Raw genomic sequence first — 18379 nt, 5'->3', positions numbered from 1 at the left:
AATGTTTACGCTTCAGCTGCCTTAATATAGGAAGGCAGAAGTCTTGGAAATCGTACCCACTTAACCCAACTAAGTTTCTATAACTCAGTAATTAGGGTTGGTGGTTTTTTTTTTCCTTTTATTCATGTAAAAATGAAAGCACTCTTTAAAAAAACTAACCCCTTATGATAAACTTATATACAAAGAGCTAAAAGGTATCTCATAATATCATCAAATTTGGCATAATACAGCATTTAGAGTGGAATAGGCTTTGCCTTCTAGAAAAACCTTAAAAATCTGATTAGCTTTCATTAAATTAATTAAATACTATTAAAGATTAATTGAATTAAACTTGATTCAATATAGCTCCCTTTGACTTCACTGTATTTTGAATCAGCTTCTGAGCAAGTTACGAGACTAATCTAAATTATACTAACTCACTGCATGAAATCCTGGCTCTGCTGAAATCAGTGGTAAAACTCCCATGGACTACACTCAGGTCAGAATGTTATTGAAATCATCTGCATCAAAGTAGTGCTCAGCACACCTGTGGTGGAGGTGAAGCTCAAAGGCATCTTTCCAGCAGTAACCTAAGTCCTGATGTCACCTGGGGGTTCAAACTGCTAGAGTGAGTTTTAATTCTTCTCCCTGCTGCTAAAATGACAAAACAAGGACTAAGTAGGGCTGGAGTTGCTCTGCAGATAAGACAAATGTAAGTCTAAAGGTTTTGGGGTTTTTCTTGGTTCCAGATATTCTGTGTACTGTTTGATTTCTCTAAATGCTTCCTTTGCAGTCCTGAGCTTTACAAAGCCATCAGGTGGTTTGTTAAAAGTCAGAGTTGTGAGGTCAACATTTTAACCTTGTTATTTGCCTCTTATTGTTGTGATATTTGTTTTAATATGTTAGCATGGGTTTTGCACTAGCTGTAATCTTTATCAGGAGATAGCTGGATTTAAATACGTAAACAAAGAACTCTCTCTGTAGCCAAGTGCAAGCCAACTTTGTTCATAGCAGCCCAAATGGTGTTGTGTTGTCCTGGATTTGTGGCTAAAATAGTGTTGATAACACACCAGTGTTTTGGCTATTGTTAACAGTACTTGCACAACATTAAGGTTTTCTCTGTTTAGATTTGACTGTGTCCTAAGTAGTCAAAAAGTTCCATTTCACTTCTGTGGTTTGGGTTTGGTTGGTTGGTTGTTTTTTTCGTTGGGTTTGTTTGGTGTGGTTTTTTGGTTTTTTTCTTTTTTCAAAATGGAATACACAAATTAACATTCTTTTGATATTAAGTAACCTGACTGATTAAATGGGAAGTTGGTTTCTGAGGATTCTTATTAGGAAACAAAAAGCCTAGGTATCTGATATATAAATAAATATCGGCACATATAGGAAGCTGGTTAGACAGTACTTGCTGAATATGTTATGAATTATATTTCTTGTTTTCATTAAAATAATACATTTAGAAACCATTGTGGTTTTTTTTCCACTGTTCAACAGCTGTATGTTTGGCTGAATAATGTATTGCAAGTATTAAGTGAATAATATATTGTCAGGTCTGACACTGAGCAGCAATACATATTGAACAACCTATGTAATGAATTTTTATTCTGTCATTCAGTCAGTTCTGGGAAGCGTGTTGCAAAGTAGTATGTTACTTTGGTTTAATTTTGTTTCTAATACTGTTTATCATCTGTGCGTTTTATTATGTGGTGTTTTGTAAACTGAAATTTTCTAGTAATTTGTCATGCAGACATGAGTCTGTTTTATCAGATAGCATTAACTTTGTGTAATGCTCTTGTCTCCATCTCCTTTTTTGAAGTAATTTCACAAGGGGAATAAGGGAGGAAGGGTTTGTCTGAGAGAGGGAAAACTGGGGTGGAGGAGAACTGAGAATTAGAGTAAGTGCCCTCACTAAGCTGAAATCTTCAGTCTGGGCTCAAAAATTCCCTAATCTGCTTGTGTGTACTGATTGCCCTGCTGGGAGGCCAGAGTCTGCAAGTCCATTCCTCAAGTTAGCCATAGACCTGTGCTGTGACCTTTTCAGCTGGTAAGTAAGAAGCATTGAAGGGTAAAGATGTCATTATGGTGAAGACGGAGAAAGTATGTTAGGGAATACAGGCTGCAACTGAAGATGCTATTGGGTTGAAATTCCCAACGTTAAGAAAAGGACAGCTGGGTGTGCTAGATTGGAGTTGCATACAGAAATGCAATATTCAGGTTAGTGGACCCCCAGATTTATTAGTGCTGCTGCTCATGGGACTGCTTGATGTGGGAAAGTACCTACTGGTCTGAAAGCTGCATTGGGATAAAATGTATACAAAGAGCTAGTATTTTTGGTGGGTAGCCAGAAAAATCTACAAAAAAAAAAAAAGGATAGTGTAACTAGTCAAAGTGGAAAAAGTCTTGTCTTTTTTTCTATCTAAATAACTTAATGTAAACCACTTATTTTGAAAATGTTTTCATTATTGTTTTCTTCTTTTACATCAAACTGGTATACATTTTTTAGGTATTTGAAATATCTTTTAATAGGATCAAAACAAAATGCTTTAGTTTTGCATTTTCTCTTGTTATTTGCTTAATTCAACATAAAATTATGAGTGATTTTTATTGACCATAAACCACATTTTTTGACAAACATATTATTCAACCCCCAAACTGTTTAGTACCAAGTCGAATTCCACTGTCAAGCCCTTCTAGCGTTATGAGGATTTACTTTTTTTTTAATATGTACTAATTCATACCATGTTGAACAATTACACAACCTTAAACATGAGAATTAATAATTTTTTTCCCTTGTTTGGCTGGTTTTCTTCAGACATTTCTGGGAAAGGGTGGTGTATGTCCCTTAAGTACTCATTGCCAGATGTCTAATTCTCATGCCTGGATTCTTCAGAAATTGGTATTGTTTAAAATCTGTTACAGCTGGAACTGATTAGAGTAATAAAGGGGACCTGGTGTGCTAGGGAAAATCTCTTTACCCTCAGAAACTGATTTGAACCTTAGACAGGCACTGCTGACTCCCATACAAATGAACTGGAATTTTCCAGTTGGTTAGTAGGAAAGCAAACCAATTCTATGATGCTTCCTCATTTGAAACACTTTTTGAAGTTGCTTCTGTTGAAGGAAAGAATTAAAGATTTCTGACTGGTTCTGCAGATAACTATGCTACAGATTTGCACCAGTGCAGAAGTGCTGATTTTGCTGTGTTAAATGTCTACTTTGGTAGTTAATTCCAAGTGTGGTGTACCTGAGTAGCAAAACTCCCTGGTGTACTTTATTCAACATTTTTTCCCCTTCCAGCCAAATAGCTAGTTTGCAAATTTACAGTTTTGCAAGCACAACATCATGTAAATTGAATCTTTTTTCAGTGGGACTTCATTTAATTTTTCATGATTGATTGAGAGGGGTAAGCCAGCCAAGAGGTAGTGCAAATCTGACCTCTTACTGACTTTCACTACAAACAGAAGATCTTATCTCATCTTCTCAGACCTAGTTTAATGGTTTCTATTTGTGGCTAAATGTTAATCTTAGATTAAGCTCCTCAGGTAGCTTGATCTTGTGTTGAAGGTTTCTGAAGATGATCTTATTTAAGTGGAACCACAAAAAGGTGTCTAGTGATTACCAGGAAATACTTAACAGTTGCTGCACTGGGGTATTCATAGCATTAACCCACTGCTGTGAGTGGAAACTCATGACTGTGGCAATTAGAAGATGTTCCTGGAGGAAAAAAACACCTGTGATACAGAGGTCCTGGACTCTCAGGGTGAGGGAAGGTCTTCTGAGAATCTTAAATATCTCCCAGAGAGGCATCCAGCCCCTCATAAAAATTCTGCAGAAAGAATCAAATGTTTGCATCACTGGCTTACTGATCAGTATGTTTTTTCTGTAAATAGCCCAAGCAATATTGTTTTTAACAAGTTCATTTTTTAAAATGCTTTATGGCCACTAGCACATCCTTTATAACATTTCAATAATCTTTTCATGATTGCTTTTATGTATTCACTTCAATTACAAGCTCCTGGTCCTCTGCCACACTGGTGCTTAAGGGAGCTTATCACTTTCCTTAGACTCCCTCCCTAGCCTAAACGCTGCATCCTCAGTGTCCTAAATCAGGGCACTGCAGGCTGAGGTTACATAAATTGCAGGCTTGTATGTAAAATAGTTCATAGGTATGGATTATATGACAATTCTGCTGAATCTTCTGAAGAGTTTTGAGGCATAAATACGAGAAAGATTCCTTCCCTGTACTTGTCTCTGTTGAACACTTTAATAATTTAAGGAAGAATCTCAGTGGAACTGGTGAATTAGACTCTTGTGAATTTGAGGCTGTTTTTTTCTTGTAGATATGAAATGTGATTTGTGCATAGCAGGTTCTGAAATTGTAATTTTCTAAAATTAAATACAATTATTATATTATTTCAACTCATTCTCTACTTAAACTGAGACTAGTGTGTTCCAGCAGTCTTGATGCCCTTTTAAGTGTGCCCTCAAAAAGACAAGACTCTTAAATTTAAAAATCAATAGCTTCAGTGCTTCCCAGATACCAACATGTAAAAGCTATCCTTTCTGACAAGTGTTTGGATTTTGGTCAGATGAATTGCATTTCAGAACATTAAAAAAAAAAAAAAAAATCCAATACTTGTATTCTCCTACAGAGTGACATAACAATATAAAATTTTCATGTCTCACTTTTTTCCTCTCTTCTCAAGAAAAAAAGAAACAAATGTTGAACCGATGGTGTTATGCTATATGTTGCTAGCATAACATGGTCAGAATTGCACACCAGAGTAGGGAAGTATTTCAGAGTGTTTATTTTCCTTATTAAGTATATAAACAAAACTCAGTGATTTTTTGAAAGCAGTTTTGAATTACAGGTTTTTTAAGCAACTTATTCCATTTTTTCTGCTTCCTTATATTCTTTATTAATGTCTGAAAGAGCTTATACATTAGAAGCGGGGAAAGTTATACTAGAATATCAAAGTACCAATGATGTTGCCAGCTACACAGACCATTGTAGGTGCTGTTGTAGGCATTGACTCTGTAGGTCAGCAGGTGAGTTTTAAGCATTAATCCTCTCATAATGTGTACATGACAGCAAGGGTAGCATTTAAAGGCCACTTGATATCCGTCTTCAAAAGTGAATTGGAGAGTTAACCGCTTCTGTCTCAGTGAATTCAAATAAAACCAGCCCTCTAGGCACAAAAGCCTGTTTTAAAGGTAGAAAGTAACAGACATAACTAGGTCTCATTTGCAAGGAGCTGGACAACTTCACTCTCAGCATCATTTATTTGACTCTGCTTAAATTCAAAATGCTGCCTGAAACAATACTGCTAGTACAGTAACTAGCAGAATGGACTCCACAGGCAGGTTTTCCTAGCCATTGTTGATACGATATAAATAGCAATGATGATCATAAGTAAAAACACAATTAGTGAATTATATAATGCCTTTCTGTTGATATGTGCAATATATCAGAGCACTGCAGAACAAATAGGAAGGGCTGTGTGCATAAATTTGTCTTGTTTACCTTCACACATTAATGCTTCTTATCAAGCTACTGCAGAGGCCAAAGAAACAGAGCAAATAAAGAAGTTGTATAATCTTGTGCACAGTTTAAAAAAAACAAAACAAAAAACCTTCCCAAAAATCTTGAACCACAAGATCCCACAGTATATATTCAAGCTTAACTTTTCCCCAGACATATGATTTTTGAGCAAGACACCTAATCACCTTTCTCCACCCCAGTCAATCCATAGAGGAAAAATGTACTTAAGACCTACTGAGTAGGAAATAGAGTGTGAACAGATAGCCAACAGATCTTGGCTGATCTTTCTTTATCACCCATATTAACAAAAGTGAATGAAACTGAGAAATTATTCTAGCTAATAATTTATAAGAGGCATCTCAAGGATATCACTTCAGTATTAATAAAATGATGATGAATAAATGCAATAGTAATTGTTGGGTTGGGTTTTTTTTAAAGGAGCACTTACTGAAGTTTAAACAGTAATGTGCCAAGAAATACAACTGTTACCCCATTAGTCAAGATTTTTAGTGAATATTTTTCCTACCACTGTGCTCATATATGTGTATGGCATAGTGATCACTCTGTATTATGAACATTACTGAATTCATGCTACAACACTATCTTAAGAGTTGACCTCCTCAGTTTATCTCTATAAACAGTTAAACAAATTATGTTAAACAACATGCAAGATTTGGTGTCCACAGGTGGCATTAAAGTCCAGGAATGATCCCTAGAGTCATATAGTATTAACTAACATGATTTTCAACATACCTGGGTCAGAGACTTGCCTTTCTTAATGCTTTTCTATTTTCTCTCCAGAAAAGGTGATGTACAAAAAAGGCTTTTATAAATTGCTGCTCTATAGAAGCAGCCTGTGCTTGTTCCTGCCCCAGCATAACCCAGCGCAGCTCTGGCCTGCTTTCAGGGACTAGCACCAGCTCTAACTGAGGAATAAGAACCACAGGTTGGGGAAAAGTCCATCCAGCCCAGTACCCTCACCCCAGCAGTGATGAAAACCAGGCTTAAATATGAGTGGGGTAATCATATAATGACATTTCTGCTCAGATGCCCTTCCTGAATCCAGCAAACTGTGGTTCACAGACATCCTGAACCAGGTGGGGTATGTTCATACCCTGTCAACAAGTTGGGACAGATTTTTATTTTTTTTCCCAATGAGTTTGCAAATATGCACAGGGTGAGCGTGTATACCAGCACAAAGTAATGTCTTTATGTGTTTGTGTATACATGAAAAAAAAAAATTAATGCATCTAAACTTTTAGCATTAGCTTTTACTTCTAAAAACCAGATTCCCTGTGGTCAGTCCCCAGAGGTGTAACCAGCGTTCAGTCTCACCAGTGCAGCATATGGACAGTTGCATAAGTATGTTGGAGAGGAACTTCCTCTGAACCAGGCATGTTTCCTGCTGGAAACTTACTGCGAAACTACAGCCCCTTTCTAACACCTCCGTGCCTGGAGCTTAGGCCCTTTATTTATACAGAGAAAGTTATGCTGAATGAACTTGCTAGATTCAGAAACAGGCTCTGAAAATCCTAAAGTAAAGAGCAGCTATTAGACCTCATGTACCACTTTTCAATATGCCTAAGATTTTTGTTCTGTGTTTTTCTAGTGGCTATGAGTTATTTAACTTCATTAAAATTATACATAATATTATTTTGGTCAAATACAGCTTTCACTTTAACCGAAAAATCAAGCACTAATTTTGTCATATCGTGAAGAGTCTCTCCTGTGTGTGGGAGATCCTCTGGAGACTCCCTTTTGAACCAGAGGAAGGGACAGGAAAGAAGTTCTTAACTTATAGTCAACAGAATGGGTTACTATAATCTGGTATGTATCACTGAATGATAATGTGATCTCTACGATTTACAGTCCTGGGAAGATTTAAGAAATCTAGTTGCTGTATTTCCTCCCCCCCCACTCTTTTTTTTTTTTTTTTTTTTTTTTTCCCCCCTCCCCTCTTTTTTTGCGGGGGAGGCAAGGAGGGAAACGTTTCTGGTAGGGTTTTTTGTTGTTTTTGTTTTTTTTCTTTAAGAACTTGCTTCCTCAAAGTAATTTTATTAATGAACATCAAGAAAATAATTTTTGTAATATTCACCTGAAGCATGATGTCTTTAGGATGGTGTATGCCACCTGAGTCTGTTTTCATCAGTTTCAGTATTTTGAGACTATCACCACACTCTGTGCTGAGACATTTAGAGGAGATGTAACTTAAAACAGCATAGTATAAACTGTACACAAGTGTTAGAACTTCATTCAAGCCAAACTGTAGTTTGAACTTCAGTTAAAAAATGTTGAAGTACAGAAAGTACTATCTTGGGGGTGTGTGGGGGGAGGTATGACCATAAAGAAAGCCTAAACTCTCCCTGACTAGAAGATTATACAATAGAAAAAGACCTTTGGATATTTACTTCAGAAACTGTCTATTTCAAACTCTAAATGCATGGCTAATGTTATACTTTTTTATATAGTTTGCTATGAAGATATCCCCCAGAGCTTAAATCTCATTTATTAAATTTGTAGCAGTTTGTTATGGGCTGAATACTGAAAGAATTAGGCATCATTTAATTTAAATCAGTGTTTGGAGATTAAAATTTGAGACTGAGAATTCTTTGTTTAATTTGCAAACAAATATACAGTTTTAGCTTAAGATTTGAAATGTCATGATCTCATTGCTTTATAATAAGGTCAGGAGTTGATTAAACTTGTATGATCTTCAAGAAATTAGAAAAGTGTGGTCACACTCCAACAAAATAAAAGACATTTTCCCAAGTGGGAATTTAGGTATTTCATTTCTAAGAACCTTTTAATATTAAAACTTCATTGTATAAACATAAGCTATTTTCCATGTTAATCAGAACATTTGTCTTGCTAATGACTTAAATGATATCCTAATTAGAGTTGAATAATCCACTGAGGTATGAGCAGACTTGAACTTATGACTTTTTTCCAAATCAAAACTCTTTTAATTTTGTTCTTATAAAAGACTTGCTTCCCTTATGTTATCCTGCCTGTAAAAGGAAGCAAAAAAGTTATGAGAAAACACTATTTTCTTAACTTTTTCTGATTTGGGGTCTAATCACATGTGGCATGGAAGTTCCGAAGATGCATCTCAAGTTGATCTCTGCAGTGCTAAGGTACTAAGCTATTTTTCTGATTCCCTGAAATGCACTTTCAGTGTTCACCTCTTAAATTATTACTGAATCTCCATTTAGGTTGCAAAGTGGCTCTGTGCTACAAATATTTGACTTATTATGCAATGATTTGGGGAAAAAAAGATTTAATGAAAAAGGGAACTATGGCCCTCTAAATCTTCCTAGAAGGTTGAAGGGGCTCTGAGAAGGCTCCTCTTCTTTCTGCCTCTCCATTCTCTGTCACTTGATTCAAGTGCATCTGGCAAAGCTTGTTATTGTAATCTGTGTTGCTCGTATGAAAGCGGCTGATGACTTAGGGTGGGAAGTAGATAGGGGGATAAATATAGTGCAAAGCAAGTTTTAATAATGTTGAGGAGCTCATCAAACAACCCTTGGGGTTGCTTAGTCTTACGAGCCTGGCCTTTGGACCTGCCACCCTTCCCAGTAATCCAAAAAAGTGAGAAACCACAATTGTACCTCTGCTTTGTTGTATTCCCTTTCTTCTTCAGCATCCCACATCTCCCTGTTCTTCAAGGGCTGCTGTTGAGAATCTGGCCCTTAAATTGTCGCACAGCTTGGCAGCATTTCTTTGGTGGGAACGCTAATACAAGCTGTTCCTGCTCTTAGTTTCTGCACTACCTGTACAGCTGTCTTGTGTAACTATTCATGGAGTGCCATTTCATGACTGGGATGAGGTTTTGGTATGTTAATCTAAGACATGTTGCTATAGCACCATGGTGACCACTCAAGACAAAAACTGTAAATTTTTAGGGATATTTTAATTAATAAGACAGTATGCAGTGAAAATTCCTTGAAGAAAAAAAGACCTGATAGAAGTTTTGGGGATAATTTGCCCTGAAGAAAACAAAACAAAAGATCCTGAAAACATGGAATAAATAGTGTTCTAAACAGATTAATTTTTCATAATGTAGACATGCTTTTAGCAAAAGATTTTTGCCTTGCAAAGGGAAAGAAACAGAGAGGGTTACCAACCACACCATAGGGTGTTTTATACTACTTCTGCAATTATGTGAGGTTATCTTATTTAAAACCAGAACTTAAACTTCTGCCTTCCTTCAGTGGGTGGGTAGGTAACCAGCTAAAAAAAAACAACAACAAATTATTTTAGTCAGTTACAACCTTGTTACCAGATCAGTTACAAGAATCTACTGTGTCTTAGACTATATGGTTTATGAGGCTGTACTGAAGTCAAGAACTTCTCAACAACCAAGCTGTATTGTGAGTCAGGACTAGAGTCCAGTTTCCAGTCTTTCCTTCATGAAGACCACATGGCATGCATTAGAAACTACCATTGCATTGACTAGGATTTTATTATCCAACATGGTTAACTTTTCTTCTAAAGACCCTAATTGTCATTCTGTATTAAACTTGTAGAAGTCCATATAATAAGGATGTCTTTTTGGATGTGTACACATGCATTAAAAAAAAAAAAAAATCACGTATCCATGATGCTCAGATCATTTGGCAGCACTACAAATCCAGTGCAGTCATTTTTTATTTTTCTTATTTATTTTTTTCTCTCTCCTTAAGCACCTTCTCAAGTGATGCTGATTCTGCAGGTCGAATTCTGCTATTAGTGGCAAGGTTTCTAAATTGGAGTCATCAAAACAGGAAAAAGCAGTTGTCCTATCGTAGTCCACTTTTCAGCTGAGATCTCAGTCCACTAAAATAGGCCTACTCTTATACAGCTAAGTACCACAGACTTTCAAAGGACTATGATAACACTTTGTCATATCCGTAATACAAAAATCATTTCATCTGATACTGTAATCTTCAGGGTGGAAAAATGCAGCTCTTTAATAGCACACAGAAACATTATACAACAATTTTTGTACAGAAAATGAAAAGCAAAGTCTTATCCAGGTAAAACTGCAGGGAAAATATAGGTCGGCAGAAGAAAATTATCACTTGTGATTGAAATTGGAAAGGACAGGGAGGGTAACTCCACCCTTGTGAAGAGTGCCATGGGATCTTTAATGATCAATCACAAAGGGACCTGAGTTGGCTGTATTGCCCAATTACTGTACAGATAGACTCATTAATGGAAGATTACAGCAATCAAATATACTTCTCTTTAATTTTACTAATGTATCTAGTCTCCTACCATGAGTTCCTGTGGTCACAAATGAAAAGTTTTACTGAGGGGGGAAAAAAAGTATTCTTTTTGTTATCTTTCATAAATTAAGTTTTGTGAATGTTAATTCTGTGCCTCTGGCAGCAGTGCAAGAGGAAGCACACTCTTTTTTTTTTTTTTTTTTTTTTTTGAGTTTATCACTCAATAGTGACTGTTTTCCCATAGAGCCAAAAAAATCGATCGCTGCTCAAAATGCCCATGCAGACAGAAGAATGCATTGTGTGTCTTGCTAGTTAATATGTCTATCTGATGAAAAAAATCAATACATTTTTCTTAAAAAGGGTTACTGCAAGAGGAGAAAGCAGTTTATCTCTGTCTGATTGATGAAACTGCATCAAAATCAGTTATCCACCATTAAGTTCCATATTTATCCTAGTCACTCTTCAGACTGCTGGAATTCAGTGTTCAGGTAGTACTTCCATTATAATATAAGCCAAAATTGAGAGCACTTGGAAAACTCAGAGAATTGGAAAGTTTTATTAAAATAAATGTTTGAAAGGGAAGCATGGGAGATTTAAGTAAATATAAAAATAAAAAATCAAAGGGCTAGAAAAGAAGACACAACCTTGGCAGGCTGGGGTTACTGTATTTCTCAGATGATATATTCATGTTTTTTTCTGACAGCCTGCAGTCCCAGGGATATTATTCTTTTGAATCTCAAACTCACCATTGCTCCAGAGAGACTTGGTGTACTCCATTCATTTTTTACTGGAGAAGACTATTTACAAACCAAAAAATGGAGGTTAAAGAAAGTTACTTATACTACTGGAGTGCCATTGCCTTAGCTTTAAGCTTCCTGCACAAATATGCTGTAAGACTTGGTATATCATTTTTATTGTGGAAAATATAAATATAGAAGAGTTGACAAAGATGGTGAGTCTTTTTCTGAGGGGAAAGCAAGGTTGGTTGGTTGGTTTTATCACAGGCTAGCTTCTTGCTGAAAGAAACCATCCATCGTGAAACAACATCCTGTAACAGATAGTCATATTCCCTCTTCAGGAAAACAGAAGGGAGTTATTTCCTCCAGCTTAACCTGAATTCCAAGTAAGGTAAGGGAGTTACTACCCATCCTTATTGACCACTAGCAATAATCCATCATTTGTGGGCTTCTCAGGTCAATTCTCTCTAAAGATTACTTTCTCAGTGTTTCCTTTCTTTCTGACCTCCTCTAACGATGTTTTTATCGGAGCTGCAAAATCAGCTTCTCTGCTGGCTGTCCCTATTCTCTCCAAACAGGACATTCAGAGGTCTGAAGCTTGATTTTTTTTTTTTTTTATTAGTTTTTTCCTAGGTTAGAGGTGTGGATTTTTTTATTTTTTAGCCTGCTACATCTTACTGTTACTTCCCTTTCTTTCCTATCAACATGTAAATATTTCTCCTTGTTGATGACTTCTTACAGCCAGCACTGCTTTTAGACGAGTATTTTCTGCTGTTGTGTCACCCCGTCCAGCCCCATCTCTTGAAAAGGTACGCAAGTAGGAACAGGTTGAACTAGGTCCAGATTCATCTTTTAAGTGTTAATATTATCTGTATCTAGCCAATTTGCCAAGTAAAAATGAGAACTGAACAAGGTTCGTGAGAATTGGTTTTATACAATTTCAGACAACATTACAATATTCCCTTTACAGATTTATACAGTGAAGTTTCTACCCAACAAGGATGTTAGCAAAGCAGCTGTGTGTGTCACTAAAGAGACTGAATGGCAGAGCTGTGTCTCTCCCAACTCTCCAGTATAATGAGAGTTTTGTGGTCTAACTGTCAACACCAAATATCTTTTACCGCAAAATAAAAACAAAAAGAGAAGGCTAAACAGGGAGATAGACTGTGGTTGGTGAAGGGTAATGCACCATTTGTTTGTCAGTTGGGAAGTATCGCTGAACTTTTAAGAGTTAATCCAAGCCAACTAAAATAAATAGAAACCCCCAGTAATTTTCACGTGCTTTGCATCAGTCCTCTATAAGTTATAATTTGTTCCATAGGCTGAACTGACATACAACCAGATCTAGACAAAATCCATTTGCCTTCAAACTCTATCAAAAAAAATCTATGATTGGAAAACTTCCTGGAACTGTTAGCTTTCTTCCCTCCTTGATGTTTCTTTGAGAGTTCAATAGCATTCCCCGTTTCCCAGAAGATTTTGCCCTAATACTTCTCTTGCTTTTATGCTCCTGACATAGTCTCCCAAGAAAATCTGGAGTCTAAGTAGGACTAATGTTATTTAATAAACCACTCCATAGTGATTAGGACTGCTAATCTCCAGTTCAGTGTCTCTTGATACCGCAGACCTTCAGATCAACCTTTGAATAAGCAAAACTGAAGGCTTTTTGGTACAAAAGGTAGTGTAAATTACACAAATTTAGGGGGAGCAAATTGTCAGCTTGTGTAATTTGTCATAATTCATCTGATGTCAATTAGATATTACACTTGTTAAAGACCTACTCCCACATTCGCTATTTATTTTTTGTGATCTGCTATGCAGCAATGCATCTGAAAGTATGTCTTTTCTCCTTAATCTGTCTTTAACTTTTTTTTTTTTCCCTCTGGCCTCCATCCTAATGCTTCTACTTCTTCAGTCAGACCCAGAAAATGCCTTAATTCACTGTTTTCCTTCCTTCATGCTGTGTAGCTTTTGGTATTGTTGAGTGAAATTACTATGTAGAGTAATGTGGGATAGAGTATTATATAAGAAAGTGCTTTTTAAAAATAAGTCCTTGTACTCTACAAAGTGGTGCTACATGGGAAATAGCTAATAGTAATGATGATGATGGGATTCATAAACATAAAGGAGGAGGAGAGAAAAGCAAGGAAACTAAAAATTAGCTCACAGATCTGAAAGCCTCCCTAGACTGGTATGAGCCACCCAAACGTAAAATTACATCAGAAAAGATCATTGCAAACATTGTTTTTAATTAGTAACAGACACATTAATTGTGATGATGTATCTGTTTATCCCTCAACAAAATAGGTAAATCATAAATTCCATTCATCTTTCTCATCTTAACTGCTCTTTTTTTTTGAGTGCATGAATAAGCTACCTCCTAATTTATTTTAGTTATGTTAATAAATAGCTATTAGACTGCAGTGAAGCTATTTGTTAGCCAGAGCTGATATATTATTTAGAGATTGTAATAACCCTAAGCATTCTCATTATTATCAATCTGAATAGACATCTGCAGAGAGACAAATGCAGTTTCTACAAAACCTTAAAGCCTGTAAATATTAGAGCTGCCAGCTACAGCCTGAGCTGTTGTAGATCCACAGCCCTCCAGTGAGGCCAGCCTCTTTGCCCAGTCAACTGAAAGTTAAGGCCTACATTTGTGACTAAGAAAGGATAACGTCTCACTGCATTCTAATAAAACTGTCTGATAGAAAAGAAGGAGGGTAAATTCATTAGAAAACTTTTCAGAGGGACTGAAACTCTTCCAGCAAGACCTAGGCTCTTAAAAGATGTGGTTCCATGAACAGACGTTATTCTCTGCTGCTGTTTAACTTGATTGAACCTAAAATTTGGAATCTGAAACAGCTCAGCTGCTGCCTGTACCCAGAGGTTTCTAAATCACACCAGTGTTGCACAGTGAGCTCCGCTTCAGAGAGAGCGGGCAACCATCTGGCACTTTCTCAGAGTAGAACAGGCTGTCCTTACTGCCCACCAAAAGCCTGGCAACCTATATATCCTACGAAGCATGTGCTATCACCCCTTTTAGGCTGACAGATCAGAGGATGCTTTTTCTTATTGTGAACACTGCCACTACAAGACTTTATGATCTACATGCAACAGACTCATGCCATGTAGGCATAGCCATGCTCTTGTTGATATCCAACCATGCATGCTTGGTCTAAAGCTAAAAGACAATTATGATGATCCCTGTCATGGGAATGGCTAAAGGCTGTGTCCGTTCCTCTTCAGATATTAAATAACTTTGGTCTTTAGCAGTGGTCCAAATCTGTCAGGTTCAGGTCATGTATAGTACTGATAACTCAAGGCATCTGACTGTACTAAGTAGCTAGTATTTATCAAATACCATGCTTCCTAGCATGCTGGTCTCCCATCTCCTAGTTCAAAAACCCTGTTCAAGAGGTTAACAGTCTGAGATGGGACTCCTTCACTGCTGCTGAAGTTCTATTATGAAATGATTAATGAGAGAAGCAGAACAACGGAGCAGATTCTTTTACCAAATGGCCATGGGACACATAAGGCAGTGGATTGCAGTCCTTGCTCCAGTTTACTTTATCTAAGTATAAAGCAACTTTTCTTGGGTTCAGTTTGTTTTCCCCTTTCCTGCCCCATGTATTTTAAACGTGGTTAAAAAAAATCACACTTTGCTGAAAGAGTCAGGAAAAGATGATTTGGGAGATGATGATTCATGCTCAGGAAAGCCAGCTGACAAGGCTTTTGCCAGTGATAGGCAATGATTCCAGCACCTCCTCCACAACACATTCAGAAAATTAGCAGGAGTAGGGCGGCTAACATTCTACAGTTTAAGATATAGTGTAGGTATGAGACAGAATACATTTTGTCTAAAACTGGGATAAGTGGAGATGTGCAATAGGAGGGAGGAAAGGTCAAGAAATGTGAGATGGAAAATTTGATTGAAGGATGCAATATGTAGGGGGTAGATGAGTGAGGAGTGGGGCAGAGGGTGGGGAAAGGAGGTAAGAAGTAATCTTCATGCACTAAAATACAAGCACACAAAAATCAGAGGTTGCCTTATATTCAAGGTCATTCTATTTTTAGGGAATTCAGTATTTAATAGAAAATGCAATTTGAGGTACAAATTCTCATTCATCCTTTTGAAATCTTCATTCTCTGTAGATATTGAATTCCTCTCACAATAACTGCCAGGCTTCTGTTCCTGCACAGGGAACGTGTATGAGGGTTTCATCTGTCAGCTGATATATTTGGGGATAGGATAAGGTCAGAGTAGGAAGAGAAAAGGTGGATTTCATATACCGAATAGGAAATGCAAATAAAGATTTAGAAACAATAAAATAACCTCAGAAGTTATTGCAGGCATGTTTGGTAATCTGTATAGACACAGTAAATATGGCATTATATTAGAGCAAGAATATTCAGTGTGGCTCTTGCAATAGAAAGTTTTCCAGAGATGATCAAAGGAATAAAAAAAATTAACACCAATTCTTAAAGATTTGTTGAATTTCCCAGAGCTGTAGTCTCGTTGGTGAAATTCTTTTAGCCTAAAAAGTAGAGCCTTAAAGTAGGACATTGTATTTCTTGCACAGCTATTGCATTGCTGTGATTCTTGTATGTTTCTTTCCCAGCTTCTCCTGTTTGCTGTCCTTCCTCCCTTCCTCCCCATATATATATTTTGACTATGCTGTGATTAGGATAGGAGTTTAATATGATATATACTTATGTAATCTCCATAATCTTATGGAGATCTTTGTCTAAGGACAAGGATCCTTATGGAGATCCTTGTCTAAATAAGGCCTCTAATATTCATTCTTAATAATTCCATGTAACAAAAAAACCCGCAGATGTTATGCCATGAAGGTTGCAATTGGGGGGGCGGGGGGGGGGGGTGTGACAGATCAGAGCACAGTAACTCTTTGCTACAAATGCTTCTCTACCAGGATCAATTATATATCTGCATAGCCTCACGTGGCTATTCAACAACTGATGAATGTACACTGGGCCTCCTCCAAAACACCTTATTATTGAACTGGAGCAAATGTGCAGAAAGGTATCCTACCGTTTAACAAACTGAAGCCATGCTGGTTAGTACAAGTATCACTATGCTAACCTTCTTTCTTGGCTGATTTTAATCTTCTGGCTCCATCACACAGTTAATTGTTTCTCATTTATCCATATTAGTGGAAGATCATATGAAATCCATGTAAATTAGGCTGTGAGAGCCTAATTTAGTACATTTAGTACAAGAAAACTTGTGGACAGATTTTTGTCAATAGGACAGGCTCTTAGCCAGTGGCCTGGTTTTGAGCAAGACCTGCTTGGCATGGTGTGTGCCCCATGTGACAGATTTGAGGGTGCTGCTCTGCAGCAGGTGTGTGGATAGGTGTAGTAGGAAAATTTCCCGAGGATATTTGAGGTTGACTGTAGCTTTCATTCACCTACTTCTTCTTCTCATGAATGTGACTTTCTTGAAAAGCAATGTTTTTTTTCAGAGACTGAACCTGTTATCCTTGCTTGGAAAACCCTTTGGAATAGGAAAAAGGACATCATTCTCTGCAGCAGGTTTTATCTCTGAACCTCCTTCTACATATTACACATGGACTTCTGGTCCTGGGGGGAGCTGTGTGCTAACTGTAATTGAAAAAACTAGACAGAGCATTTGGAGGAAATGTCTTTACTTTCTAAGCAGGATACCAGGCAATTTGGACTAAATTTACTAGTGTAAAGCTGTAAACAAGGTCAGAATTCAATTTCCCTATTTGTTTGGGCTTTGGAGGGGGGGAGTGTCTTGGTTTTTGTTTGGTTTTGTTGTTTTGTTTTGGGTTGGTGGTGGTGGTTGTGGTTGTTGTTGTTGTTGTTTTTCCCCCTGAATAGATCTGATTCTCTGCTGCTCTTTGCCATGTAATTTTCTTACTCTGAGTTTGTGCAGCCTACTGGTGATGCATTAGTCCTGGGGTTTGAAATTATTTATCTTTTTTCCCCCTTCTACTATAAACAGATTAAATATTTATATACAGATAGTGAGGAATCAGTCCCTTTGATCTTAGATCTTCCTTTGGTTTTTTTTGAGATGAACTTTGCATGTTATGAAGCCGTTTCTTTTTTGCAAAGAAAGTGTAATGAAGTATTACATAAAAGGTTAGCATTTTACTCCTGCTTTACAAAGCATGACGGTAAAGAATCAGTAGCCCTCTGCCTTGTAGTAGGTAGAATCATGCAGTGCTTATTTTATGGTCGCCTAAAAACGCCCACATCGCTTCTGTTTTTCAGGACTGACTAGTTCCACACAATTCCTTCATTTTGGAAGAGGAATTCAGTATATGAATCCCTCTTAAAAGAAGCCCAGTGCTGTGTATCAAATAAAACTATGTAGTTATTCCTTGCATTGACTTGCTCTTGTGATCATGGCCTCTCTGAACACTGACTGGGAACTGATACCCTGTAGGAGAATTTCTTCATGGTGTATGGATACTACAGGACATCAGCATCACCCCCAGGGTGAGAACAATGGTCATTTTGATGACTGGCTTGGCCCAGAGGACAGTGGCACTTCTCACAGTCCCTGTTCCTTGGGTTCTTCAAAAAGGGCAAATTAAAGTAGTTTCCAGGAATTTCCAACTCACACATGCTGCTATGTCTTTGTTTGGAGCCGGGCAGCCCGACAGGCACCATGGAAGCAGCATACAGATGTGCTTTGCCATGGATCCTGCGTCCAGTGTGCCTCGGCCACAGGCAGAGGTTGGGAAAGTTTAATCCTTTGACAAAAAGAATCAGGCTAATGGGACGGGAGTTCTATTCTGAGTCCTATATTTGTTCTGAGAGAGTCATTATATGTTCCACTAACTCCTCACCTGTGGTGTTTTCATCTTCTTGTTCTCTAGGGCACCTCTGTACGAAAGCACAAATTCGGGTACATTGGA

General features: G+C 37.3%; 1 long non-coding RNA gene across 1 annotated transcript; it reads left to right on the top strand.

The window, feature by feature from the left end:
- The first annotated feature begins 648 nt into the window (after positions 1-648).
- On the top strand, positions 649-17889 carry LOC127029249 (uncharacterized). The gene is made up of 4 exons (XR_007768146.1): positions 649-691; positions 11807-11856; positions 16952-17197; positions 17730-17889. It is a non-coding gene; the product is annotated as an uncharacterized LOC127029249 (long non-coding RNA).
- The last annotated feature ends 490 nt before the right edge of the window (positions 17890-18379 follow it).

Source organism: Gymnogyps californianus, chromosome 1 (assembly GCF_018139145.2).
Source record: "Gymnogyps californianus isolate 813 chromosome 1, ASM1813914v2, whole genome shotgun sequence".
Lineage (NCBI taxonomy): Eukaryota > Metazoa > Chordata > Aves > Accipitriformes > Cathartidae > Gymnogyps > Gymnogyps californianus.
This window is presented reverse-complemented; position numbering and strand designations above follow the sequence as displayed.